The sequence below is a fragment of the Podarcis pityusensis genome (genome assembly GCF_964106645.2).
Source record: "Podarcis pityusensis genome assembly, chromosome: 1".
Classification (NCBI taxonomy): Eukaryota; Metazoa; Chordata; class Lepidosauria; order Squamata; family Lacertidae; genus Podarcis; species Podarcis pityusensis.
Genome location: NC_138028.1, coordinates 64,073,708 through 64,101,044, shown reverse-complemented (window position 1 = coordinate 64,101,044; position 27,337 = coordinate 64,073,708). Strand labels below are relative to the sequence as shown.

Below are 27,337 nucleotides of genomic sequence, written 5' to 3'. Positions count from 1 at the left end.
GAAATATAGCTCCTATGTTTCCTAATGAGACTAGTAAAATACAGAGACCATAGGAACTACATTTACTTTGGTTTCTGGAACTGGATGCTGCCTGGAGGACTTTCAGACTGATTTTTAAACCCTTGTGTCTGGTTTTCCAATGTCCATTTCCAAGCCTCAGCACTGTCTCTACCCCATTGTTGAACCATTAATACCACTAAAGCAAGGGGGCCTTGGTTGGCCTAATTTCAAAGGGTGAATTCCCAGTTTTTGCTTCATTGGCCAAAGCAATTCTTACCCCCCGATGTAGTGGCAGGAGCAGGTTAAAATTTGGTGGGAAAAAATTGTGAGAGCCAGTGTGGTGTAGTGGTTAAGAGCGGTAGTCTCCTAATCTGGGGAACCGGGTTCGCGTCTCCGCTCCTCCACATGCAGCTGCTGGGTGACCTTGGGCCAGTCACACTTCTTTGAAGTCTCTCAGCCCCACTCACCTCACAGAGTGATTGTTGTGGGGGAGGAAGGGAAAGGAGAATGTTAGCCGCTTTGAGACTCCTGAAGGGGAGTGAAAGGCGGGATATCAAATCCAAATTCTTCTTCTTCTTCTTCTTCTTCTTCTTCTTCTTCTTCTTCTTCTTCTTCTGGAAGTGCTGGTCTGCCTGCAGAGTGGAGCTCTATCAGCAGGGAGCTTGACACCCCCACCATACCTGTGGAAATCTTCATTGATGCAGTTCTACCACTGGTGATGTTCCTGCAGCTAGTAGGCCTCAAAATGGGGTGTTTCAGGAGCAGAGGAGAGACAGCATGGAGGCAACCTTGGAGGCAAGCACCATTCCTTCACTGGAGACCCCCAGAATCACACCTCGTCATCCAGAATTTAACCAATTATGCAGGAGTGGGTGGATATATGTAGGGGAACAATGAAGGGAGGGGCAGAGAAAGACAAGTACGTAGTTAGAAAATTGGAACGGATATGGCAGGCAATGAAACAACAAGGCTGAGGTCACAGTAGCCCAATTAAGAGGATTTGAAGTTTAACTTTGAATAACTTCAGCAATATTGTTTTTGGGGAAAACAACTTGTGTAAGCGAAAGCAGATGCCTTGATGACTAACTAACAAAATCTACCCAAAAACATATGGGCCCACCAAAATAAAAAGCGATTTCAAGGTGGCAGTTATCAAGCACGGCATAGTCACGCCAGTAATAGTAGCCAATTACTTTTTATTATTGAGAAATAACAAAGCCAGAGGCAAATGCCAAAGGCTCCAGATGGAGCGTAGAATTGTACGATCTGCTATACATAAAGGTGGCATAAAGGGTAATCAAGCCAGAAAGGCAACAGGAAGGACAAGCCGTGAATGCCAGCCAAAGCTCCAGCTGACCTCAAGGGCATTTTGTGACACACAGCAAAGCAAAGTGGTCGCCGAAACAGAGCTAGAAACTCAGGTAGGTAATTTCTTTATATATAGAATAATTTAGGATTTAAGCTAAAAAGTCACCGCTTAGTAAAATAAGGGCCACCTGCCACATATGTTAATCGAGATACCACTGTACTACTGAAGCCATTGACAGATGAACATACATCTGTGAACTGACTATACAGTGGTACCTCGGGTTACATACGCTTCAGGTTACATACTCCGCTAACCCAGAAATATTACCTCGGGATAAGAACTTTGCTTCAGGATGAGAACAGAAATCGTGCTCTGGCAGCGTGGTGGCAGCAGGAGGCCCCATTAGCTAAAGTGGTGCTTCAGGTTAAGAACAGTTTCAGGTTAAGAACGGACCTCTGGAACGAATTAAGTACTTAACTTGAAGTACCACTGTAAATGTGGTTACAATATATACATAGTAATATGTCTTGTCAGAACTCCCAAAAACCGAAGATCAAGCAAAAGACATCCAGTTAGAATGAAGGAATATCCTTCCACATGACAGTTAATGACTGGCAGAGCAGATTGGGGTGGCAATGCTCACCAGGCTTCCCAGTGCAGAAGTCACTCCACTCCACTGCTCATTACTGCTCCTGATGGAAAGGAATGATAACTGGCTCAACATAACTATTGGAAAGAATGATACTGTGATATTATAGATTCTCTATTGTCAGTAAGATGCATCCATCATCCCTGTGCCCAATCTAGAGAGAACCTTTTTTTTTACTCTCACTCTTCACTGCTTTGATTGACAAAAGATAAAGAACACCCCATTTTACCCCTTCTTTTGCACATGACAAACTATTTTGGCTCATTAAAATGGGACAAGCAGAAGGAAACGCAGAGATCATTGATAATTGCATGTGAAAACCATCAACATCATGCTCGAGATCAGTGTTTCCCAAACTCCAGCCACCCCATGGACCACTTAAAAATGCTGAGGGTATTGGCAAAGCACAATGATGCTTCTGCCTCTTGTAGGAATTGTAGTGCACTTCACTATATGCTGTATGGTTTCTAATTCTATTAAAATAATCTATGAGGTATTGTAAGGTAGGCCAGTACAGCATACTAAAGAGCTAATGATTCAGCTGAGATTTGAAGCATAGTTCATCCTAAGTATCTAATAAAGGAAGATCATTAATCTATTCTCAAGAGGATCTGATCATGTTTATAAAATTCAGCCTACTTATAAAATTGTTCTTGTTATGAGTTTGGGGTATGTGTGTGTTAGGCTGTCAGGCTGTACGTCAAGATCTTTCTCTTTGGATCCAGCAAGTGTTTAAATTTAACCAAGGCATCTAATTCTTTGAATAGCGAGGCTAGCCTCCTGGTGAAATGATAACCTGAGAGATAGGCCATTAAAGAGAACAAAGGAAGGGGCTCTGTGGCAGATGGAAAATTTGGGGCCCCTCCCTCAACTCTGTGTAGTTAGAAGGAATAAGGCAGAGTTGAGAGTAGAGAGCTGCGCTGAGCTTTAAGCAAAGCAGCAAGCAAGTAGTGAGAGAGACAGAGTGATGTTTGATTTCTGTTTGAATCGAAGGCTATGGCTATGGGGGAAGCAAGGCCCTCTTGAGTGTTAATGCCGTGAACCCATCCACTGTAGGCTCAGGTTGTATATATGTTTAAATAAACTATATATCCTAAAGACATCACAGTCTCCGCTGTGCCTTATTCCAAAAGCAAACATGAACCCTGGATAAGAGCCCAGAACCTCTGGAAAGAAAGAAAGAAAAAGAGAGAAAGAATGAGAGAGAGAGAGAGAGAGAGAGAGAGAGAGAGAGAATTTTGGCCCTATATGTTAAATCACTACAAAATATTCTGAAAGTCAAATGTATTGGAATATTCTGGAATATCACTTCAAATTACCTGAGAGGCATGTGTCTAGCAATAATTTCAAACAGAATGAAGAAAATGTATATGGTAGTGATGCATGAAATTGAAAGCACAAAGAATTATCTCCACTGCTAGCAACACAGTTACAAAGTGAGAGATATGGGGAAGCAAGAAAGGAAAATTTGTTGAAAACAAATCAATGGTACAGAAAATTTGCCATTTTGTGTTCTGTCTTCTCTTGCTGCTCTAGGTTTAACCTATTTAGGTGGGTCTCTGTATATGATGCCTAAAATCAAATCAAAAGTAATAACCAAATAACCCACACTCCCCAAAAAGCACCACATTCTAAAAGGGTGTTGGATGTCAATAAGATCAACCGAAGGCCTGGTTAAAAAAGGAACGTTTTTGCCTGGCACCTAAAGGTGTATAATGAAGGCGCCAGGCAATCTTCCCTGGGGAGAGCATTCCATAGATGGGGAGTCACTGCAGAGAAGGCCCGTTCTCATGTTGCCACTCTCCAGACCTCTCGAGTTATGCCAAGAAGAAGGCAGTCACAAGTGAAGAAGGCACCAAATCCTTTTTCCTTCTCTTGTCACAATGGGAGCACCCTCCGAAAGGCAAAAATACATTGCCCTTGCATCTGAGAACTGTAATCTCAGTGTACAGCACAGGACTTGCTTGTCCTCAGTGTACAGGAATTTCAATGATCTGATACTGTATATAGTTAACATAAAAGTATTCAGGAGTGCCAACTATGAAGAGTTTGGATTTAATATGCTGCTTTATCACTACCCGAAGGAGTCTCAAAGCGGCTAACATTCCCCTTTCCCTTCCTCCCGCACAACAAACACTCTGTGAGGTGGGTGGGGCTGAGAGACTTCAGAGAAGTGTGACTAACCCAATCTCACCCAGCAGCTGCATGCATGCAATAAAGCATTGGCGTGGGGGGACAGGTAAGTACATAATTTATCATATGATGTGGTGCATGCACACCGTTTGAATGGCAACACCCATCAACTTGGGTGGGGCCTGGCTGTCACAAATATTTTATTGGGGGGACAAAGGACCTTGGCCCCTAGGAGTTGGCTCTTATGAAAGTATTCCTATTACACAGTCTTAGGGAGAGTAAATATATAAACACCTTGTCTTAAACATTTTGCTCATTGTTGTAAAATAAATAAAAAATCATTTTCCCCCCAGGAAAAAAACACAAGGTTAGTAAAAATGGGGGGGGGAGGAGTTTATTCTGATTTTTTTCTGGGCCCCCACATCTCTAGGCAGCATAGAAATCCTAAGTAGTAAGTGTTAACAGCCTTATCTTCCATTAATTTGTCTAATCTCTTTTTAAAGTCATCCAAGTTGGTGGCTATCAAGGCACATTGTGGTAGTTAATTCTATAGTTTAACTATGCACTGTATGATGAAGTACTTTATCTTGTCTGTCCTAAATTTCCTACCATTCAGCTTTTATTGGATGGCCTCAAGTTCTAGTGCTATGAGAGAAAAAAAAACATCTCTTTCCTTGTTCTCCACATCATGCAGAATTTTATAAACCTCTATCATGCCCCTTTTTGTTTAAACTTAGGAATACTTCAGTGTTTAATATTATTAATTTATATATAGCATAATTGCCAAAATTGGTTCTAAGTAGTTTCCAGGTGTAAGACCAATCACAAAAATATATAAACACACAGGGAAGGGATTCATTGTTGTGCCAAGATGATCATTCCATCAGAGCAACCAATTTGGCTTGCTAGGCAGAACAATGCCCCTCTACCCCCAGTGTTGTTCTGGTGGTTCAACCAACACCCCCGGAGCCAAATTTAGGGGGTGCAGGGGAAGAGAGGAGGGAAAGCCTTCTTACACGCTGCTTCTGCTGATTGGACTTTAATCCAGCCCAGATAATTACCGTAGATTCCGGCGTATTAGGCGACTGGGTGTATTAGATGACCCCCCCCCCCAAATTGGCAGCTGAAATTTGGGGGTTCGTCTTATAAGCCCAGTCACCTAATACACTGGGCAGCTCTGCGCCGGGAGAAAGCCGTCTGGTGTGGAGCAGAGCCTGCCGCCCCTGCTGCTGCTTTGGAGCTGCCGCAGCAGCAGCAGCAGGGGGTGGGCTCTGCTCCGCGCCGCCCATACCCGGCATATAAGATGACCCCCGACTTTTTAACCTCTTTTCCGGGGTTAAAAAGTCGTCTTATATGCCGGAATATACGGTATAATATGATGAAAACGCTGGCAGCATTAAGATAAATTCAACAGTGTAAATAAGTTTTGATGGATGCAATAGTGGAATACTGAATGGTATAGTTTTTGTAAAATAAGCAGGGATTTATGATATGTAAAATGAACCATAGAAAGAGAAGAAAGGAAGTCATTGATATCTTAAGGATGTAAGAATGAGTACTTTAAATTGTAAAATTCAATAAATATATATATACGGAAAAGATAATTAAAATATGCAATAAAGCAATTCCATCAAAACATTGAAAGTGGCACGCATGATTAAAATGTGCAGTGAAACAATCCCATTGTGACTGCACAACAATTAAAACAGAGCACTCAAAATGGGAGATTCTGGTCCGTAGAGAAGGGGAATGCCTGCTGAAACAGGTGTGCATTCGAGAGTCAGCAGAATACCAATAGTACTGATGTGGCCGGTTGTAGTTCAGAATGGAAAGGACTCCACATCACCACAAGTGAAAAAGCTCAGCTCATTGTTGCTCCAGGCTAAAAATCATCAAGCTGTGGCAAAGCTAACTGGGTACCATTTGTTGGTTTTAATTCCTTTAGTAACCTTTCCTCATAATGTCCTTGTTCCAGTGTCTTAATCATTCTGGGTATAACCATATATCCAACAAGTAGATCCTTGTCTACAGCAACACAAAGACCACTGCTTCATGGAAAGGCTTCTGGACTGGGGGGTGGCTCATGGTTTTAATCCCATACCATTGAAATTAATTGGATTTTTAGTACTGAATTAAAGAACTAGAATTACATCTCACAGTAGTGCAAACAGACATTCACAGTTGGGCATGCCTAAACCTATTGAAATCAATGGGTATAAGGATGCCTAACTCTGAATGGAATTGCAACCTTAACATGAAAAGAAGTCTCTTGAAGTAACTGTGGTTCTTTTATATCAGAGTGATCCAATTAGCAGGCTGGGAGGGAGAGAAAAAGGGGGGAGCTATAGTTATGAATTAAAGAAATTGGGATGCAATGTGGTTAATTATAACATCACAAAGCATACTGTCATAGCACTGTGATCAAAACCACTACTGACTTGTTTTTAGACATGGAATTTTTCAAAGGGACCATAGGCAATTAGCCAATAAGCTCCAACAGGCTGAACACACTCCCTACTATGTTCACCACTCATGCTCAAGACATCAAAGCCATTATGTTCCATAATAAGAGCCTTATTAATTGCAAGCCTGGGCCCGGGCTGCAGGTAACACTCAGGCACAGCATAACTGATAGTTGGGTTTGAATTAATGTTGCCAGATCAAAACTTCAGAAATAAAGTTCATGTAGAGCTTCAAGACTTGTTACTTAGAGCCCTTGGAGTGATAACAGTTAGGATAGGACAGTCTACTCTGTATACAATTGCTCAGGTTACAGGGAATGTCTTTCCCTACCTCCTTGCAAGAGCTTGCTGTTTGTGGTGAATAGGTCACCTGGCTTATCATGAGCACCATTTGCCATTTTGCAATTATTATTTTTTTACTGATGAGCTATTTGGGTGGGGTGGCTGTTGTAGCTCCTTATACTAGCTATCATGGCACCGAGCAGAATCAGTATTATGGGCTTTTTCATTGCACGGACCAGTAATTTGGGAACTTTTAAGTCCAGAGGTGATTTACAGGACAGATAGATAGCCTCTGAGCAAGGGTTACATAATTAACAAACTTTTGACTTCTAGCAGTACGGACAACAGGGCAATGTGAAGCAGAAATATGACCCCTTGGCATTTTGATGTGGAGAAAAGAGGCTGATAATTTAGACATTATAGCTCTCTTGTGTGATAAGTTATAACAGCAGCGTCTATTAGCTTTCATCACTTTAACCTGAGTTCAATCCCTGAGCAGTAGGAGAAAGCCAAATTAGATTTAAAGGATTAAACAGATAGGTTAACTACAATACTCCCGCTCTGAATCTTCTTCAGAGCGCAGCCAAAGTGCACAATGAATTTGAAGGCAAATTATAGAGAGCAAGGTTCAGTTAAAGCTAAGCCCCTTTTTCGGTGCAATTGATTTCAGTGGGATAAGTAAGCATCTATTTCACTTTCTCCTACTGAATTCAGTAGTACTTAAAATTTCTGTAAATATTTTCAATATTTGAGGGGACCCCCCCCCAAAAAAAACACCCCAAACCCATGTTGTATCATTCACTTGAAACTACAAAACCCAATTTTTCACAGAACGTCAAGCATGAATTTGAATTATTGATTCATTTGATGATTACACTGGGCAACAATTTTTTACTTTTTGAATGTTGTCTAGATTTCTACAACTGATTTAGGTTATTTTTGCACTGCTGAATCAGGAAATGGCATCCATTTCTCTCCATCAGGTCAGGTTTTCTGTAAACTGAATGGTGGGCATTGATAAAGGTAAGTACACGCGGTCCTGGAGGTTCTGCTGAACATGATTAGAAGGGACCGGTTGGTTAAAGGTATACAGGTCGGAGCCAAACAGTACAAATTGAGAGCATTTGCAGATGACTTAGTATTGACGTTACAGGAGCCAGAATCTAGTACCAAAAGAGTTTTAGAACTGATTCAAGAATTTGGTCAAGTTGCAGGATTTAAGTTGAACAAGTTAAAGACCAAGGTTTTAGAGAAAAATTTAACACCAATGGAGAGAGAGAGGTTTCAGAATGAGACAAGTTTAACAGTGGTTAAGAAAGTTAAATACTTGGGGATTAACATGACAGCAAAAAATGGGAATTTATTTAAAGACAACTATGAAAAATGCTGGGCTGAAGTGAAAAAAGATTTAGAAATTTGGTCAAATTTGAAGCTTTCACTGCTGGGCCGTATTGCTGCAGTAAAAATGAATGTATTGCCTAGAATCTTGTTTTTGTTTCAAACACTGCAAATTGTGGACAAAATGGACTGTTTCAAAAGGTGGCAGAGAGATATTTCTAAATTTGTCTGGCAGGGCAAAAAGCCTAGTATAAAATTTAAAATATTAACAGATGCAAAGGAACGAGGTGGATTTGCCCTGCCAGACTTTAAACTTTATTATGAATCAGCAGCTTTTTGCTGGTTGAAAGAATGGTTGCTTCTTGAAAACACTGACATTTTGGATCTAGAAGGGTTCAACAATGTATTTGGATGGCATGCATATCTGTGGTATGATAAGGTCAAAGCACATAAAGCATTTAAAAATCATATTGTCAGGAAAGCATTGTTTAATGTCTGGATAAGATACAAGGACTTATTGGAAAAAAAAACTCCAAGGTGGCTGTCACCGATGGAAGCAAAAGCTCTGAAAAAGCTCAATATGGAGGCCAAATGGCCAAAATATTGGGAAATTTTGGAACAAGACGGAGATAGACTGAAATTGCAGAGTTTTGAGAAATTAAAAAACAAAGTGCGAGATTGGCTTCATTATTATCAGATAATGGAGGCATATAAGTTGGATAAGAAAATTGGTTTCCAGGTGGAAAAATCAAAATTAGAAACAGAACTATTAGAACCCAAAACTAAGATTTTGTCAAAGATGTATAACTTGCTGTTGAAATGGAATACTCAGGATGAAATGGTGAAATCTGCTATGATTAAATGGGCACAAGCTGTTGGACATAACATAATGATGGCTGACTGGGAACAGTTATGGACCACAGGTATGAAGTTTACGGCATGTAATGCCTTAAGAGAGAATATTATGAAAATGATATACAGGTGGTACATGACCCCAGTCAAGCTTGCAAAAATTTATCATTTGCCCGATAACAAATGTTGGAAATGTAAAGAAACTGAAGGTACATTCTTTCACCTTTGGTGGACGTGCCCAAGGATTAAGGCTTTCTGGGAAATGATATACAAGGAACTGAAAAAAGTATTTAAATATACCTTCTTGAAAAAACCAGAGGCCTTTCTCCTGGGCATAGTCGGTCAATTGGTGCCAAAGAAGGATAGAACTTTTTTCATGTATGCCACAACAGCAGCAAGAATACTTATTGCAAAGTATTGGAAGACACAAGATCTACCCACTCTGGAAGAATGGCAGATGAAGGTGATGGACTATATGGAACTGGCAGAAATGACTGGCAGAATCCGAGACCAGGGAGAAGAGTCGGTGGAAGAACACTGGAAGAAGTTCAAAGATTATCTACAGAAATATTGTAAAATTAATAAATGTTAGAACGATGTTGGATAGAAATTAAGTGGTTTCCAGCTGTAATGCTTTAAGGGAATATGAAAAATGGGTTGTTAAGAGGTAAAAATCTAACGTTACTATTTTAAGACCAAAGATTAGGACAAATAAAGAGGGTAAGGATCTGCTGAACCAACAAACTGAACTGGAATACAAAAAAGGGAGGTATGAGGAGGTCCGGGAAACAAGCTAAGGAAAAATAAGCAATGGAAAAATTGAGTGGTTTTTAATCATTTTTATTTTGTATTTTTTTTCCTTTTTCATTTGTTATTGTAATATTTAAAAAAATCTTAATAAATATCTTATAAAAAAAAAGATAAATGTAAGTACACGTAAATTGCATGTTGCTTCATCATTTTTCAAACTTCAGGGCTTGAACTTCTGTTTCTTGGAACTCCTGGAATGCTCAGCAGCACGGAGGTCTCTCTTCAGAGTCCAACAGTAGTCAGCCATCATGACTGCATCCCAGCGACCCTGATACCTGGTCTCCATCTCTTTCATGTCCTGATGGAATCTCTCCCCCTGCTCGTCACTCATTGAACCCAGGTTCTCAGGAAACCGGTCCATATGTGAAAATAAGTAGTGCATCTTGACGCTCATGTTGCAGCCCAGGTTTCTGAAAGCAGTCAGCATGTTGTTGACAAGTTCTGCGTAGTTTCTGGCCTTATTGTTGCCAAGAAAGTTCTTCACTACCAGAACAAATGCCTTCCACGCTTCCAGTTCCACTTCGTTCATTGAGTTTCCGAACTCTGGATCTCTGATGAGCTGACGGATCTAAGGACCGTCAAAGATGCCAGCTTTCAACTTCTCCATGGTCAATCCTGGAAAGGCCTGGCACAAGTAAATGAAGCAGTCAGCATCCTTGTCCAGAGCCTTGGTGAACTGCTTGATTAAGCCGAGCTTGATGTGCAGCGGTGGGAAGAGTATTCTGTCTCTGTCCACCAGAGGGTCGTTGATGATGTTCCTTTCTTTGCAAGGCACCAATTCCTCCCGCACAGGCCAGTCCTTCTTCGTGTAATGCTGAGCACAGTCCCTACTATCCCACATGCACAGAAAACATGGGTACTTGGTGAAGCCAGACTGTTGTCCCAACAAAAAGTTCACCATCTTCAGGTCAACACAAATAAACCACTTATGCTGATCATAACCAATTTTCTCCAGCACATACTTCACCGCTTCATAGTTCTCCTTCAGTGTAGTCGAGTGAGCCAGGGGTATAGAGGCAAACTGGTTGCCGTTGTGTAGCAGAACACATTTCAGTGATCGCTTGCTGCTGTCAATGAATAGTCTCCAATCTTTGGGTTCGTACTGTGGCACTCCAAGCTTGAGCAGAAGCCGCACAATATCTGCACAGTACACCAAGTCCTTCTCTTCCGAGAAAAAACGGAGGTACTCTTGATGCCTGTTGCGGAAGAAGCTGATGCGAGCACTGTCAGAGAGGAGGCTTTTTTCCTTCAATCTGGATGCCAACGGTTTGGCAGAGTCCTTTGACAAGCTGAGGTCGTGAACTAGATCATTCAACTCCTTTTGGGAAAATGGATGTGGAGCATCATCTTCAAGAACCACTTCTTCTTCTTCTTCATGTCCTTCAACACTGGAGGCATCTTTGTCACTAATGTCAGGAAGTTCTCTGAAGATAGGCACTGGAATTTCATCACAATGAGCTACAGGACGACATGCTGATTGAAGATCAGGATACTTCGTGGGGCGGCTGCCCCATTAACTTAGTTTTGATCCCCCAACTTTATGCTTTGCTGGACCAATTTATGGAAGATTTCGAGGTTTTATGACTTCCAACTGATCCCTTTTCGACATAATCACCCAGAACTATCGGACCTGAATACTTCTTGTCATTAAAATAATCATTTCCAATCAAAACAATTATTTGACAAGGCATTTTACCCCCACCAACTTCTTCTAAAATGCTCTACACAAGCGTACATGTGAACAAAAACGTAAAAAAGACATGTGGCCATAGCTCAAAAACTTGACCTGATTGAGCAAAACCAATGTGATTTTTGGATTCAGCGCATCAGATTCATCCTAAAGCAGCTGAAAAAACGCAGACAAATTTGTTGTTGACCAGTGTTATCAATACACCCATAGTTATTCAAGTCATCTGCTTCAGGAGAACTTTGACGTTTTTAAAGCTTCGGATTAAAGCCCACTCCTGGGGCACAGTGTTATATTTTCTGCGGTTTGAGGTTTGCTTGTTTGCGGTAGAAACCATCATTGACATTCCAGACACATGTTCTACCAGGTACTTACTAGCCTGGAAGTTCAAAGGGAATGCTCAGTAGCTCAGAAAACTATTTACACCACCCACCTAACCCCTAAACTGCAGAGGCTGCTTGAAGGTTATTTTTACTTTTCCTAGCATTGTCTAAATGTACATGTGAAGACATTAAGAAGAAATAGGAGATTGTTAGGGGGGGAGATTGGAATAATGCTAAGGGCTTTCTTTCTTTCTTTCTTTTTAAAAGAAAATGTATACCTTGTGAAATGCAGCAGACCAACAGTGTTGGAAACTAAAGACACTTATTTACACACAAAGGGGACACCACGGGCCCTGTGTCACTCTGGCGTTATGCAAGCAAATCTCCCTCACAAAAACCAGCATGAGTCAGGTGAACCACACACTGAATACAAGTGAGGAAATACGAGCCTTCCTACCTGTTGGTCTTAACCCTGTTGTGGTTACTATCCACTTCAAAATGGTGACTCAGTGCTTGAGTCAAATACTTGCTATGTCTGCTAAGGGCTTGTTGTAGGGAAACAGCACAAAAAGCAGACGTGTTGGTTCTCCTTATATCTTCTTCAATGAAACTTGAACTATTCCCCTAAAATAGAATGCCCTTGTCTACCTTCCTCCATTTTCTTCCCAGTAATCTCGTAAAAAAATGTCAGCTCTATGTGGCTTTGCCTGTCCTCATTATATAGACTTTAGGGACTTTAAAGTTTGGATTGGAAACATTCTTTGGCCCATCTTTAACCAAGTAGTTTCCAATTTTCCTAAAGACGATCACAAATAGAATTCTGAATTCACTTGGGATTAGAGTGGCCTGATAAAAAATATTCAAAATAAGAAAGTGATGAATATGCATGGCATTTTGGTTCGTTTGCGGGGCTCCACTTGTAAATATGGTTACTGGGAAATAACTTGCTGTCCACCTGCCCATGCTGTGCTTTAAATTATATTTGATCTTATAAGAAATAGGCATAACCTACGTTATGACACATGGAGCCTGTCACTGTAATGTCTAGTTTGCCCCTCAGCAACTTCCTATGTATTCTGTTGCAAAATATATAAGGGTGTGTTGGTGAGAATGGTAACACCCCAAAGTACTTACAGATTTTAATGGGAATTTCTGCTGAAACAGGTGGGGATACTTTCCAAGCAAATGCGCATGGATTGGGTGAAAGACTTCACTGATCGGGACTATTAGACCAGCAAACTTAATAAATGGTCTAAGAAAAAGTTTATTCTCTGTCACACTCCCATGCGTAGCAGCAAATCAAGTTAGAAAGCAGCTGGCAAGTACTTCAAGTGCCTTAATGGCTGTAATGATAAATCTGGCACAATGCACACTGGGAACTATTCCACCCAAGTACCAGCACTTTGAAGTCTCATTTGCTTCAGTGGGAAAGTTAAGTATATGCTGTAGGAAGTCTCTTTATTTGGAAGAAAGGGCCAAACTACTCATTATAAGTGGTTGTGTAATTCTTTTTTCTGATTTTTTTTTTTTTAAATGGGAAAAGAAAAGTGCCTCCAAGAACTGGAAATCGTGAGGAGGGGACCACAGTAGACAGTGGAGGTGGGGAGGATGCAGGCAGCTTTGGGGGCTATTGTACAGCTTTGAAAAAAAATATAAACAACAACAACAAATAGGGAAAATCTTTATATGCAAAAGAATTGTCTGAGCTGCTTAGTCAGCCTGATCTCTGTCTACACATGTGCCCAGTCTAATTTCGCAAGGGAATAACTTTGGGTAGGAGAAAAGATGCTCTATCCCTAATACTTCCAAGCACATTGGATGGGTTCATATCCTGAATCAGGGAATTATGGTGACTTCTCTATGAATTTAAAAATGCATTTCAGTACCCAAGGATCCTGCCCCTCCCCACCCCACCCAATTCAATAGCTCAAAATCCTAAACAAGCAAGCAAACAAACATTTACTTCTCAAGCACAAAGCTGACATATGGCACCGCTTGGAAATATTTCCCCAGCCAATGTTTTCCTTCCTATGCTATATCTCTAAGTGCCAGTTTATTTGGTGGTGTGGACCTAGATAAAAACCTCAACAGTTGCATATGTAGGTGGTGGGTAAGTATAATTTTGGTTGTGGGTAGCAAGGGAGAAAAATATCATAATCAAAGAGAGAAATGAATTTCAATCAAAGTCATATTAGGAATCAGATTGAAGTGTGGGCTGAAAATTGACCCCCATCCTTTAAAAAGAGAGCGTAATTTGTGTTATTTGATCAAGCAATTCTATATGTGCCACATCAGTTTTAACCAACCTCCTTTCACAAGGCCTTCTTTTCAAATGGTCTTCACAGTCCCAACCATCTGTTCTGCTGTCATTTTACTCTTGCATAGTCCCTGCAATGATCAAATCCATTGAGTTTATTTCAGTATTGGGTGCAACACTTTCAGTCTTGGTGAATGCAAGACAAGAGCCAGCAACATTCTGATCAGAGAATAAAGTATTAAATAAGGTTCACTTCATTTCCTTCCCGTGAAATTAAATCCATTTCACTCAAGGGAAAAGTGGATAATTCTGGTCACCATTTCCTCTGGAATCCAAAGACAGACTAGGTGTTATGTTGTTAACAGCCAGTGCTATAGTACTTTTTAAAAGGAATGGTCAGTGGTGGGGAATTAAACTCTGACTCTCGTGATCCAGTGAAATCTCTGAGTTAGAACTAACTGCTTGCAAAGTGAGGCAAAACTTATATGTAGGAAGCCAAGGAGTTACATACACACTGGACCGCTCTATAATCTATAGACTAGGAAAAGAGGGTTCAGAGATTGCATGAAATCTATGAACACACCTAGAGTAGATGAAAGCAAGCTAACTCTCTCCTGCTCTTTCTCTTGGCCTCCCAGGGCTTAAAAAAGGTAAAGGACCCCTGGACAGTTAAGTCCTGTCAAAGGCGACTATGGGGTTGTGGTATTCATCTTGCTTTCAGGCTGAGAGAGCTGCCATTTGTCCACAGACAGCTTTCTGGGTCATTTGGCCAGCACGACTAAACCGCTTCTGGTGCAAAGGAACACAATGACAGAAACCAGAGCGCACAGAAATGCTGTTTGCCTTCCCGCTGAAGCGGTACCTATTTATCTACTTGCACTGGCGTACTTTCAAACTGCTAAGTTGACAGGAGCTGGAACAAAGCAGTGGGAGCTCACCCCATTGCGGGGATTCGAACCCCTGACCTGCTGATCAGCAAGCCCAAGAGGCTCAGTGGATTAGACCACATCCCCTTCCAAGGGCTTTATACTTAGCCAGATAGGGTTAGATTATCTTCCTTCTCCCATCCAGTCTAGCACCAGGAACAATACAATAGCCTGAGTGTGAGAAACTTTCCCAGACCTTTCTGTCCATTTCCTACTCTAAGACAGAACATTACTCAATTTGATAGTTAATATCGGATCCAAGATTGTATGACAGCGACATTACTGGAGAGTAAGGTATCCCATTTTGTCCAAGTGGATGCTCTCCATGGGTGATCCTGTGAGTAGCTGGTGCAGAACAATGCTGGCTGTTCCTTCTATGCCATGTGCAATTTTTACACTAGGGTGTCAGAGCCTATCCGAGGGTGGCCCCAGTTCACTGCTGTGGATTGTACCAACAGCCAACCTGCTGCTCACAGTGCTGCACAGAAGACAGTGCCTGTAGTGCCCTGGTTGGGGGGGGGGGAACTGTGTAAGATTGTGCCCAGTACTGGGACAGTGAGTCCCACATCAAGAATGGTTGGGAGAATTGCTCAAAGTGGACCTGGAGAGGGCAAGGATTTGTTATGAGAGCAAGGAATATCACACTGTTAAGCACATGTAGAGCTGTAAGCTAGGCCAAGATTGGTGCAAATAGGGGTTTTGGAAGTATGGGTATGATGGGAGGACCACATCAGCTTTGACAGGGAGACCATCCCAGCAGCCAGGATGGAGACCCAAGTGAGCAAGTTCATGCTCAGTTGGCTGAGAACTAGGTGAGGAAGGCTTTCCTGAAGGAGATTTGCATTGAGATACCTGGACAATGGGAAGGAAGTTCTACTCAGGGGCAGAGCCCTCAGTGGGGAGGGTGACATAGCAGGCACTTCAGGAGGGCAAGGAATTCCTTTTTTTGCCAGGCCCACAGCTTCTACCCCAAAGAGAATGACACCACCTGGAGGAAGACAGGGAAGGTCATGGAGCACCTCACCTTCAGCAGGGATGCCGCTGCCAATTCTGATGGGACCTACCATTCCTGGATCAGCATTGACATTGACACCCAGAGAGGGACTGCTACTGATGTCATCTGGAGGATTCTGGCCTGCTAAAGCCTCTGGGAAACCTGGGCTGAATAAATTTCTGTACACACATAGACATTAATTGTTATTTTGTTGTTAGACATGCTTGCTCTTCACTTTCCTCCCTGGAATGTATATTTTGGAGTTCTTCCTAAGATCTACAACTTTCTGGTGGGGAAGCTCTTTCACTTTCACTTTCACTTTCACTGCCTGGGCAACATGAGGCATAGAGCATGTTGTGTGGGAAGTGCTGGGCCCCCTTTAGGAAAGTCTACATTTAAGACCCACAATAGCACACCGAACGCTAGTGCAAGAGGCAGAACCCATTGCGCTGGCAAATCAGCAATGCACAACTGACCAGTTGCAGTGTTTGTGTGTCATATATATCCTTTCAAAACAAGTCTTTGGCCTAACAGTGCATAAAATTAAATTATAACATCATGACATATTACATGAAACTTTTTTGCAGTTTTAAAAATGCTGAGAGGAGAAGGGGAAGTGAGGGAAAAAAGCTGCAGAAGAAGAAAAAGAGAGAAAAATTGGTAGGATTTTCTCTCTTTAGGTATTATGCTCCCTGTTTTGGTTTAAAAAATTGAAGTATGGTATGCTCCATCATTTAGAATCAAATTTGAGAGTACAGTGGTACCTCGGGTTACAAACACCTTGGGTTACAAACACTTCAGGTTACAGACTCTGCTAACCCGGAAGTAGTACCTCAGGTTAAGAACTTTACCTCAGGATGAGAACAGAAATCATGCGGTGGTGGCGCAGCGGCAGCAGGAGGCCCCATTAGCTAAAGTGGTACCTCAGGTTAAGAACGTTTTCAGGTTAAGAACGGACTTCCGGAACGAATGAAGTTCGTTACCTGAGGTACCACTGTACCTCAATTTATGAGGAACCACCACAGCCAGAGCTGTAAAGGTAAAGGTACCCCTGCCCGTACGGGCCAGTCGTGACCGACTCTAGGGTTGTGCGCTCATCTCGCTCAAGAGGCCGGGAGCCGGCGCCGTCCGAAGACACTTCCGGGTCACGTGGCCAGCGTGACGAAGCTGCAACTGGCGAGCCAGCACCAGTGCCGCACATGGAAACGCCGTTTACCTTCCTGCTATAAAGCAGTACCTATTTATCTACTTGCACTTAGGGGTACTTTCAAACTGCTAGGTGGGCAGGAGCTGGGACCGAACGACGGGAGCTCACCCCGCCGTGGGGATTCGAACCGCCGACCTTACGATCAGCAAGTCCTAGGCACTGAGGTTTTACCTACAGCGCCACCCGCGTCCCACTACAGCCAGAGCTGTAGACTAAGAGAAAGGCTGCTATTTTATTTTATGCCACCTTGATACTGTGACTGGAAGAGCTGGATATGAATAATAACAGCAACAACAATAGCATACAAAGCAGGTAAAATGATCCAAACTCCATGGAGAAATAGAGCTTTCTAGAATCGATAGAGCTGGGCCCATCCTATTTTATGTATCTAAAATATGTTTCCATTTCCCTGTAATTGTCCTCCCCCATAAGTAGGGCATTCTTATGTTTACCTGAGGGAGTGGCAACATATCAAGTGTTGTTGCTGGATCTTTACTGCATGATGGGGGCCTAGGCAGATGTCCAAGAATTCTGGTCCTTCATACCAGCCTTTACAGAGAAGGGACAAAAACAGGCACATCATTCTAAGTGCCTTCATTAGAACCACAAGATCGGGGAAGGGCTGTAGCTCAGTAGCAGAACATCTGCCTTGCATAAAGAAAGTTCCAGGTTCATTCCCTTGCATCTCAAACACTGGAATGCCGATGTTGGTCAGTGTAGATAATACTGAGCTAGATGGAACAACGGTCTGACTTTATATAAGGCTTCCTATGATTGTTGTGGTATTGAGCAAAATGGACACTATTGAAAATTCACATCATTGTAAATTCACATCTCTATTACATTGTATCTCTACTAAATTGTATCTCGTTTTGAAATACAGACAGAAAATGTACTGGCATTTTGTGTTTCAGTTGCCTTTACCTTTAAGTTATTTTTTAATTGTCTTTTTCCTAGAAAGGGGGGAAATTTGGGGAAGCGTAGGGTTTAGTGTTTGGAATTTAGGTATTTTGCTGCATGTCAGCCTCGACTGCCTTATCCAGTCCCCCAACTGATTTCTTTGATGGTTTGAACAAGTTTGGCAATCGATTACAGACAGGACATTTCTATCTGTAATCTGCATATGTATTACTAGTGAAGCACTGTGGTGCAACAGTTAGCAACAGACTCTAAGGTGTTGGTTTCTCTTTCACTGGAGGTTTTTAAGCAGCTGTTGGACGGCCATCTGCCATGAATGCTTTAATTGAGATTAGATGGTTGGACTAGATGAACCTCTGTATCCCTTTCAACTCTACAATTCTATGTTGGTGAGATGTGGGATCCATCCCCTGCTCAGCCATGAAGCCCACTGGGTGATTTTGGCTCAGTTACTCTTTCACAGCCTCAACACAACTGGTGTGAGAGTAGAATGGGGTAACCAATGTATAGCACACTGAACTCATTGGGAGAAGAAGACCCACCTCTGTGGCTATTAATCCCAAGTGAGCTATATTGTGCATGATGCCCCATGCTTAGAGAGGTTCATAAAAGGTGATAAAGACACACATTTTCTGAGTTGTCCCCCCACCATAAAATACAGTGTAGGGGAAATATTATGATACTGTTGTCTGAACTGATATTGCAATAGTTTAATTATTTAATGTGATTTCAATGATATTATACTGGGTTGAATGCTATTATTATTCCTATTTTATATTCATGGTGTCATTTGAGCTAGGCAGAAAAGCCAAGGTGGGTGCAAATCAGGGGTTTTGATAGGTGTGGCCTTGGGAGACAGGGTGTGGCCTGGAGGAAATCTCAAGGACCTGGATGGCTGTACTTGGCAGCCAGGACTATGGTCCCAACATTACTATTTTATATGTTTTGAGTAGACATTTTATGTTTTCATATGTTGGGGAATGATCTTGTGAGAGCTTGGTCCTAAAAGGCAGTCTAAAAATATCTTACATAAATAAATGATAGGTAGGATATAAATGTAATAATTAATTATTTCCATTGCTTTTGCCCTCCCTTTTCCTCATCGGCTTCCTACAGATTCACCATGCTAGGCAAAACCTTAATCATTTTCTTACAAGTGTTCAAACATTGCTATCTCAATCCTGATTTTTTTTAAAGAAATATGTTTTGTTAACATTTAAAACCACTTTGCATTGGTTTCATGGTATGCTAGTAATCTCCATATTTCAAGAACATTTTGAATGATTTTAATTTCCTTCATTCATAAAAATGACATTTGGGAATATGTTCAGTTGAGAGATAGAAGTGTGGTTTGAGGAAACAGATAAGCAGCAAATGTTTGTGTGTGTTCTCTTCTTCAAATAAAGACCTACATTTGTGCAATTTCTCATCTGCTCTGGTAGCTTCAATTCCACCATCTGTGGGGGAATCAAGCTGCTTTATCAACAAACATCAAGTTATATTTTTAGAAAACACAATGAATGGGTCTATGAATAGACGCTGAATTAACTATAATGGAATGCTTCTCTCTCTGTCTCTCATGCCCTGGTTAGTCTTCAACAAGAATGTTCAGTTTTATTCTGCATGATTGCTGTGATGCTATTCTAATTGTTTTATACCCTATAAAAGTCTGTCTGGAAAGGAATCCTATAAAGGTGTTTATCCCCTTGCTGAATTTATTAATGCATTGCACTGTGTGGCAGCGACTGTTTGCCTGCCAATCATGCACTGATCACAGTAATCACATTCACAGTGTGCCAAGTGTTGTGCCAATTCACATACAAATGTGGGGAGGAAGCAAGCAAGTGACTTCCATTCGAGATTATTGCATTTCCATTGTGTGCAATGATCCAAGGTCAAGCATCAAGAAGAAAAGTAGAGGCCACTGAATTAAAGGAAAGAAAGAAGGATTTAGAAGGATTTTCTTCCAAATTGCAGACTGAGTATGTTCTCGGGAAGTCCAAACATTATGTCAGCATGAATGCAAATCTATCCCTTTGTAGATATATTGATGTGATACATTGATAAATCCGAGAAGGTTTGAGTTGGCTGTGGTTTTGTCCATTTGAAGAGAATAAGGGGTACCTACCATTCTGATCTGGGAACATGGGACAAATACATTCTCCCCACCCTATATTTTGTTAGCTTTTCCTCCAAGTCTTTAACATCTTGGCTAGGGGTTCACTGTAATTTTAAATACCAGTTTCCTGTTTTTGTCCATACCTACCCTTGTCTGTTCACCTGGACTGCTCACAATTCAGGGCAGGAAGATTTGTGCACTCATTCTTTGGTGGTTTTTCTGTTACCTCCTTGGCTATTGCTTCCCGGCTGTCATTCTCATCACATTAAATGCTTCTTGCTTCAAATGGAAGAATCCTTTCAGAAGCAGCCCCCATTATCTCTGGCCTCACACCTATTCCTGCCCAACAGCCAATATCCACCCTAACAGTCAGACATCATTCTGAAATGCAAAAGTAATTGTAACTGCAATTGATTGTATCTCAAGCACTTATCTCCCCACCCCACCCCCCATGAATGAAAGGGGAATTTTTAATTGGGATAATTTAGCACCAAATTTACCATTTAGTCCTCTGGAGGAAAAATTTGTACATTTCCACTCAGCTGTCATTCTGTTCTTGGAGAATTACCATCTCAAAATTGATGACTGGTCATGCCTTTTCCAGTCCATTTCCTTTCTCTTTCTTTCGGTGTAACCTTTTGCATATACACATGTAACCGACCTGATGAAATAGCTTCTGTGGTAATAAGCAATCTCCCCACCTCACTGCCCCCCAAGCCAGTAATAAAGGAGTTAATAAACACTTCTGCTAAAGTCACCCCAAAGTGAAACACTGTCAAATTAATGCCAGCGTGAGCATGAAATACTAAGGAGAGCTAGCCTCCCCGGGCATGTGGCGATGCCATCAAAAATAACAGCAAATAGAAATCCATTTTAGCCACACAACTGTGTCTTGCTCTGACCCATCCGAAACCTGCTGTTTTGGTTGCACAGCTTGCCACATGACTGTCAGTCAGTAGATGAAGATGGTTTGTTGCTGGAGAGTTAAAAGCACTCAAAGAAAGCACCACAAAACAGAAAACAAACATGCCTCTCTACCCTCAACCCCCAAACCATTATGCCACCATACATTACAGAACGGAAAGAAAATACTGGCAATCAGAAGAGGGAAAAATGAAAATAAAGATGACAACCACTGAAAGTGGAGTGGATCGTGAGAGATATTTGTTTGATTTATTATTTAAAAGATTTCTACATCTCCCTTCAGAAGAGCTTCCAGGACAGTTTTGCAAGAACAAGATAGAAACACAAAGAATGTGATTCCATCTAGAATGATGAAGGGAATCATGCCTGGGGCTTCTGAGACCCAAAGGCATTGTGTTCTTCAACTGTGTTCTTGAAAGAACAGGTTCATGCAGCCCTACTGTCAGAGCTGCAGAGACGAATTCTGTATGAAACACTGTTTGTAAGGCAGAATCAAGTGATAACTGTGGCCTTTAAAAAACAAAACAACCCAGCTTCATTAAATTACGGGGCCCGTCAAGAGAGCAGGTTTCTGGAAATCATCATCTAAGCTCAAAGAAGCCTAACTTCATGAGCCTAAGCTTGAAGAGTGTTCTAAAATGTCAGCGTGTACAAATTTACCTATCGGTCACATCACAACAATCATATGCTGGGTAATGATAAAAAATAGATAAAAAACAGTATAAAGGTAAAAACCTGCAGCTTTCCACATAAACAAATTTATGTATGGCAGCAGCTCTAACCTTTTAAAACATGGCAAAGTTTAAAACTCACAATGAGCACCAATTAAAAATGTCCATGGAGTTAAGATCCCATGAAGATACAGCATAGTTAAGAGGAATAAATAGCATTTCAAAAGTATCTGAATATAAGAAGGCTCATCTAGTTCAGCATCCTGCTCCCACAGTAGCCAATCAGAAGCCTCTGAGGAGTCTTCTAGCAGGACATGACTCCAACAGCAGTTTCTCCCCAGTCATGTTCCCCAGTCACTGGTATTCTCTGATCTTGGAGGTACTTCACAACCATCATTATGTGTAGTCAATGACAGTCTTATCCTCCCAAAAAGTTATTTGGTGTGAAGCAAACATCTCTGGAGTGGGCATTCTAAAGCTCAAGGGCCACTGTGGAGAACTTTCTTTCTCTTGTGGTCATTCACCATATCTCAACTTTCAAGGGCACTTTGAAAAGGACCCCGCTTTGAACATGCATATGGAAAGAGGCAGTCCTTCAGACTATTGTCTCTGAAGTATTGTGGATTAAAAAAATTATAGGTTGGATTCAACTAAGTTGTTGCACTAGTAGATGCCCATACAAGTCCTAGCACAAAGGGACTTCTCCCCATCCCCACCACACCTCCATGGCCTCCCCAAATCTGTTTGGAAGAGTCAAGAGAAGCCCCAGGAAGAGGAAGGAGAGGGGAGATCAGTGCATGGCAAGCAAAAATGCCTGCACTGCCTGCACAATATCCATAGTGTGATGTTGAATTCCTCTCTATATGTCTCCATTAGAAATGTTATTTAGGCCTCATTGCTGGTCTAGCTCATAATGCAAGCCAAATGAGGTATTCTTGAGTCACACAGTTGACAAATTAACTGTAATCTAATTATATTTAATTTTGTCATTACACTGCTGGGCGCTGCCCCATTGGTGTTGACCCATGGCAGGACTTTATCAATGGTAGTTATTCAGAGGGAACTTAAACAGCATGTCTGCTTACCCGGGCATCTGATGGCTGAAAAATACTTTTCCTGGCAACCTTGATATTATTAGTTGTGAGGGTATGTAACTGTTTTATGTGTTTGTTGATATTCTGACTGTTTTGAGAACTTTTTAATGGATGTCTTTATTTTACTTTACCACTTTGGGCTCCATTGGGAGGAAAGGAGGGGTGGAAATTCAGTAAATGATAACAGATGCAGATTTAAGGTGAGACCAAGCAGGAAAAAAGGGCTCTATCCATATTCATTTAACTTGCTCCGAGCTGCTGAGTTTATCCAGCTTTCTCATGTGTATCTTCATTTACTCTACACAGACACTACAATCCAAACCCCAGCCAGGCAGTGGTGGAGCTTGAGGAAGTAGCAGATCCCCTGCCAAATCCACAGTCTGAAGCAGAAGGCAGCAGAGCAGGTCTATAGTTGCACCAGCCTATGGCTGGCAAAGTGATCATGTCTGGATCAGACCTGATTCCATCAGGTGATGGCTGTCGGGCTGACTTAGAGTCCAGTGGGCCCTAGATAGCACATATCCTCCCTGCCCAGAACACCTGATTTTAAGACTTGTCACAGGTTGACAGTGATCCTGCAGGTGGTAGAAGAGTTTGGATTTGATATCCCGCTTTATCACTACCCTAAGGAGTCTCAAAGCGGCTAACAATCTCTTTCTCCTTCCTCTCCCTCAACAAACACTCTGTGAGGTGAGTGGGGCTGAGAGACTTCAGAGAAGTGTGACTAGCCCAGGGTCACCCAGCAGCTGCATGTGGAGGAGCAGGGAATTGAACCTGGTTCACCAGATTATGTGTCCACTGCTCTTAACCACTACATCACACTGGTACTTCCATACTGTCCAACTTTTAATGACCCAAATCTGGGATGTGCTCCCAGGCAGTCATGTGACCAACGCCTTGCTCTCACCCCAAAGAAACTGCTTTTTTGGAGGGCAAGATCTCGCCTGGTGCCCCTAAACACACGTTTTTGGGTGCCATACAAGTTTGTGGGCCTGAAAAAGGCACTTTTTTGGCAGTGGAGAGCACAGTGCAAGAGCACACGAGATCACAACGCCCTAAATGGCTGAAATCTCATGCAAAAAAAGAGGGGCATCCCATTTTTTCTGGGGCATTTGGCAGGTATGTACTTCTGCTTGCTCACCTGTTCAGGCAGAACAGGGAGCTCTGTGCTGACAGAGGGACGCCAGTAGCATTCTGGTGGAGACCAGCAGGGCTGGAAGTAGGGGTACGTCCACCCAATCTAACCATCCACCTACACCCGGCATGGCGCAAAAGGTGTCATTTTATATGAAGGAAAGTATATACAAAAGGGTTTTTTAAATTACACTACCTGCCTCTGCTTTCTTTTGAAAAGACACCATTGCCATTGCCAAATGTGTCTGTGACCTGTTTGTACCTGATGACACCATGCAATGCGATATACAATGGGCTCTGCTCTAACCAAAGAAACTCTTTTCAAATGTGCAAGCAAAGCTCTTTTTCTTACTTATGCTGAAGCGGTGCACAAGACAATATAAACATTTGAGCTAACACGGATTATCCACCCCAGCCAAACTCAGTTGCCCTCAGGGACTTTTGTAATCCCCCCCCACCGCCGCCCTTTTCAGTTGAGCTATTGGAATTGACCCACAACGGTTAGCCGACAATCCTAAAAATAGAAACAGCTTCTGTTTTGTCTCATGAGCTACCATGATGCCTTTAGGGGGGGTTGTGAAATCTACAAGAGAACATTGGCAAGCTAAAGCCAACTCCTGCTTCCTGGAAGCAAAGAGAACTGGAGCTGCAGTAAAGTGCCCTATATTCCAGCAAGCACAGGCAAACCATATCCTTAAGGCTCACTGACTTTCAGCTGCTCCCTGTTCTATGTATGGCTTTGGCAACGCTGAAGTGGAAGGTAACATATTTTGGAAATGCTCTTCTGCAGAAAATCGACAGCCGCAGAGGTGGATTCTATAGCAAATGCTAATTGTTTACAAGGCAGAAATAATTTACAGGATCCTGTGATAGCCCTTGTCACATGACCAAACAGAAGGAGGAGGAGGGGCAGCACTACAGGGAGCCCCCCATTCAATATGGACATGAGCGTGTATACACGCAGCACACCAAACCCGGAAGTGACCAGGAAACGTCATAAAGATGTCACTGAAACATAACTAAAAGGGTGGGACAGGTGGAGCAGGGACAGGATAGGGTGTCTGCAGGCTTTTTCAATGGGTTTCAATTACAGGTGTACCTCGTTTTGCGGCCGGATCCGTTCTGGAGCCCCAGCCGCTAGCCGAAAAGGACGCAGGGTAAAGTGCTGTGTCTGTGCACGTGCACGGAGCGGTTTGCGCTTCTGTGCATGTGCTAGTGGCAAACCCAGAAGTAACCCATTCTGGTACTTCCAAGTTTGCCATGGACGTTCACCGGAATGGACGCTAGACAAGGCGGACGTTCGCAGAGGTATTACTGTATGTGATTTCACCAGCACACATAATGCTTTGGAACATAACTCCCACGTACACGGGGGGGGGGGGGGGCTGTCTGTATAGTAGTGGCAGGGCCCACCCCAGTCCCCAATCTCCATGCATCTATTCATTCTTCTGAACACAGCCCAAGAACCTATGGCAGGTCCATCAGACCAAATACGTTCTGCTCCTCAGGGGGAGGCTACATAATCCAGCCCACCACTCTCCAGCAATTCCTTTACCATCCTTCATATCAAAGGGTGGCTTCTCCTTTTCATAGGTCCCTCTGAGACTTATAAGCCATGAAAGGGAGACTTGAAGCTTACAGCCTTTAAGTACCTGTGGCTTATTTGGACACATTACTGCTTGGGCTACATTGCAAACCAGCAGCTTCTACCCTAAAGGCACCTCGGCATGTACAGCCATATCTATGTAGGCATCTGTTTTCAGACCTTCAATTTTATGTGTGGAAATTTGTTTTTTTTTTTTTTTTTTAAAGCAATTTATTAAGTTTTACAATAAAAATAAACATGATAAACAATGTAACATTGATCTTAACATATTTTCACATTTTCTTTGGACTTCCTCACATCTCCCGCTCCCATTTTCATCGTTAAAACATTTTGTCAGCAATTTATCATCTTATTTAAATTCTTATATCCCTTCTATATTTCCTAATCTTATAATTCTCAGAAGAAGCTAAATTTCACAGTCTTACTTATTTTCTTAAAAACTTCTAAATTTAGTGGTGCTCAGTTATTTTGATCTAGCATCTTATTTAACATTCACTCAAATTGCAATACTTTTGTAAATAGTTCTTAAATTTCTTCCAGTCCTCCTCAATCCTCTCTTCTCCCAGGTCACGGATTCTGCCGGTCATTTCAGCCAGTTCCATGTAGTCTATCAGTTGTATCTGCCATTCTTCCAGTGTGGGTAGATCTTGAGTTTTCCAATGTTTTGCGAGAAGTATCCTTGCTGCTGTTGTTGCATACATAAAAAATGTCTGGTCCTTCTTTGCCACCCCTTGGCCGACAATACCCAAAAGGAAAGCCTCTGGTTTCTTAGTGAAGGTATATTTAAATACCTTTTTCAGTTCATTATAAATCATTTCCCAGAACGCCTTCACTTTAGGGCAAGTCCACCAGAGGTGGAAGAACGTTCCCTCGCACTCTTTGCATTTCCAACTATGTGTGGAAATTTGAAGGCAGGACCAGTGGGACACAGTGGGGTCCAGGGTGAGGCCAGCAGTGAATCCTGCTGCCTTCCTCCATGCATGGAAAAGGTCTGAAAGAGACTGTAGTAGCCCATCAATGTTGGCATGGGAAATCATTTGGGTCTGCAATCCTCCTATCTACACTTGCCCAGTAAAAAGCTCCAGCAAACTCAGCGGGACTTATTTCTGTGTAGATAGATGTAGAATTGCACTTCTTATTTGCCACAAAGGAGTTAGTTACCTGTGAGTTAAGTGCTATAAAATCCAATTATTTTGATAAGAGAGTTGAACATAGCCTTGGCTGCGTCTGTCATTAAAATCAATGGGATGTAAATGTACTTTTGATGGATCAGGCCGAACAGAACTAAACTTGTTAATTGAATGTTGCAATAGATGATTTGTAGGAAAGTAAAACTTATTTATCACCTTGTTTAACTGCTTAATGAGGTGGTGAACAAATCAAACTAACAAAGAGCGAACTTTCACTAATTGAACTGGGACTTCATTAAAAATCAAACAGGTCTAATTTCACAAAGCTGAAGCCTGTAAATATTCTCAAGCATTTGATTTATACGTGAAGGGTTTGTAATGAGCAGGCGGGGGGGAATGGATTTCCAATTCTAGTCATCAAATTGAATAAATCATTTTTCATTAAGCTTTACAGGTGATCCTACTGTCTAAACCAAGGGTGTACAACTCGATCACTTTGGCAGTCGCTTTTA

The 27,337-nt window shown here is 42.0% G+C and overlaps 2 long non-coding RNA genes across 2 annotated transcripts in view; one reads left to right on the top strand and one right to left on the bottom strand.

Annotated features, from left to right (window-relative positions):
- Window positions 1-27,337, top strand: part of LOC308464896 — a 192,192-nt gene that overhangs the window by 112,673 nt on the left and 52,182 nt on the right. The gene's annotated exons all lie outside the window — the stretch shown is intronic.
- On the bottom strand, window positions 622-20,632 carry LOC308464997. The gene is made up of 3 exons (XR_013980213.1): window positions 20,414-20,632; window positions 17,682-17,778; window positions 622-835 (listed from the first exon to the last, which is right to left on the bottom strand). It is a non-coding gene; the product is annotated as an uncharacterized lncRNA (long non-coding RNA).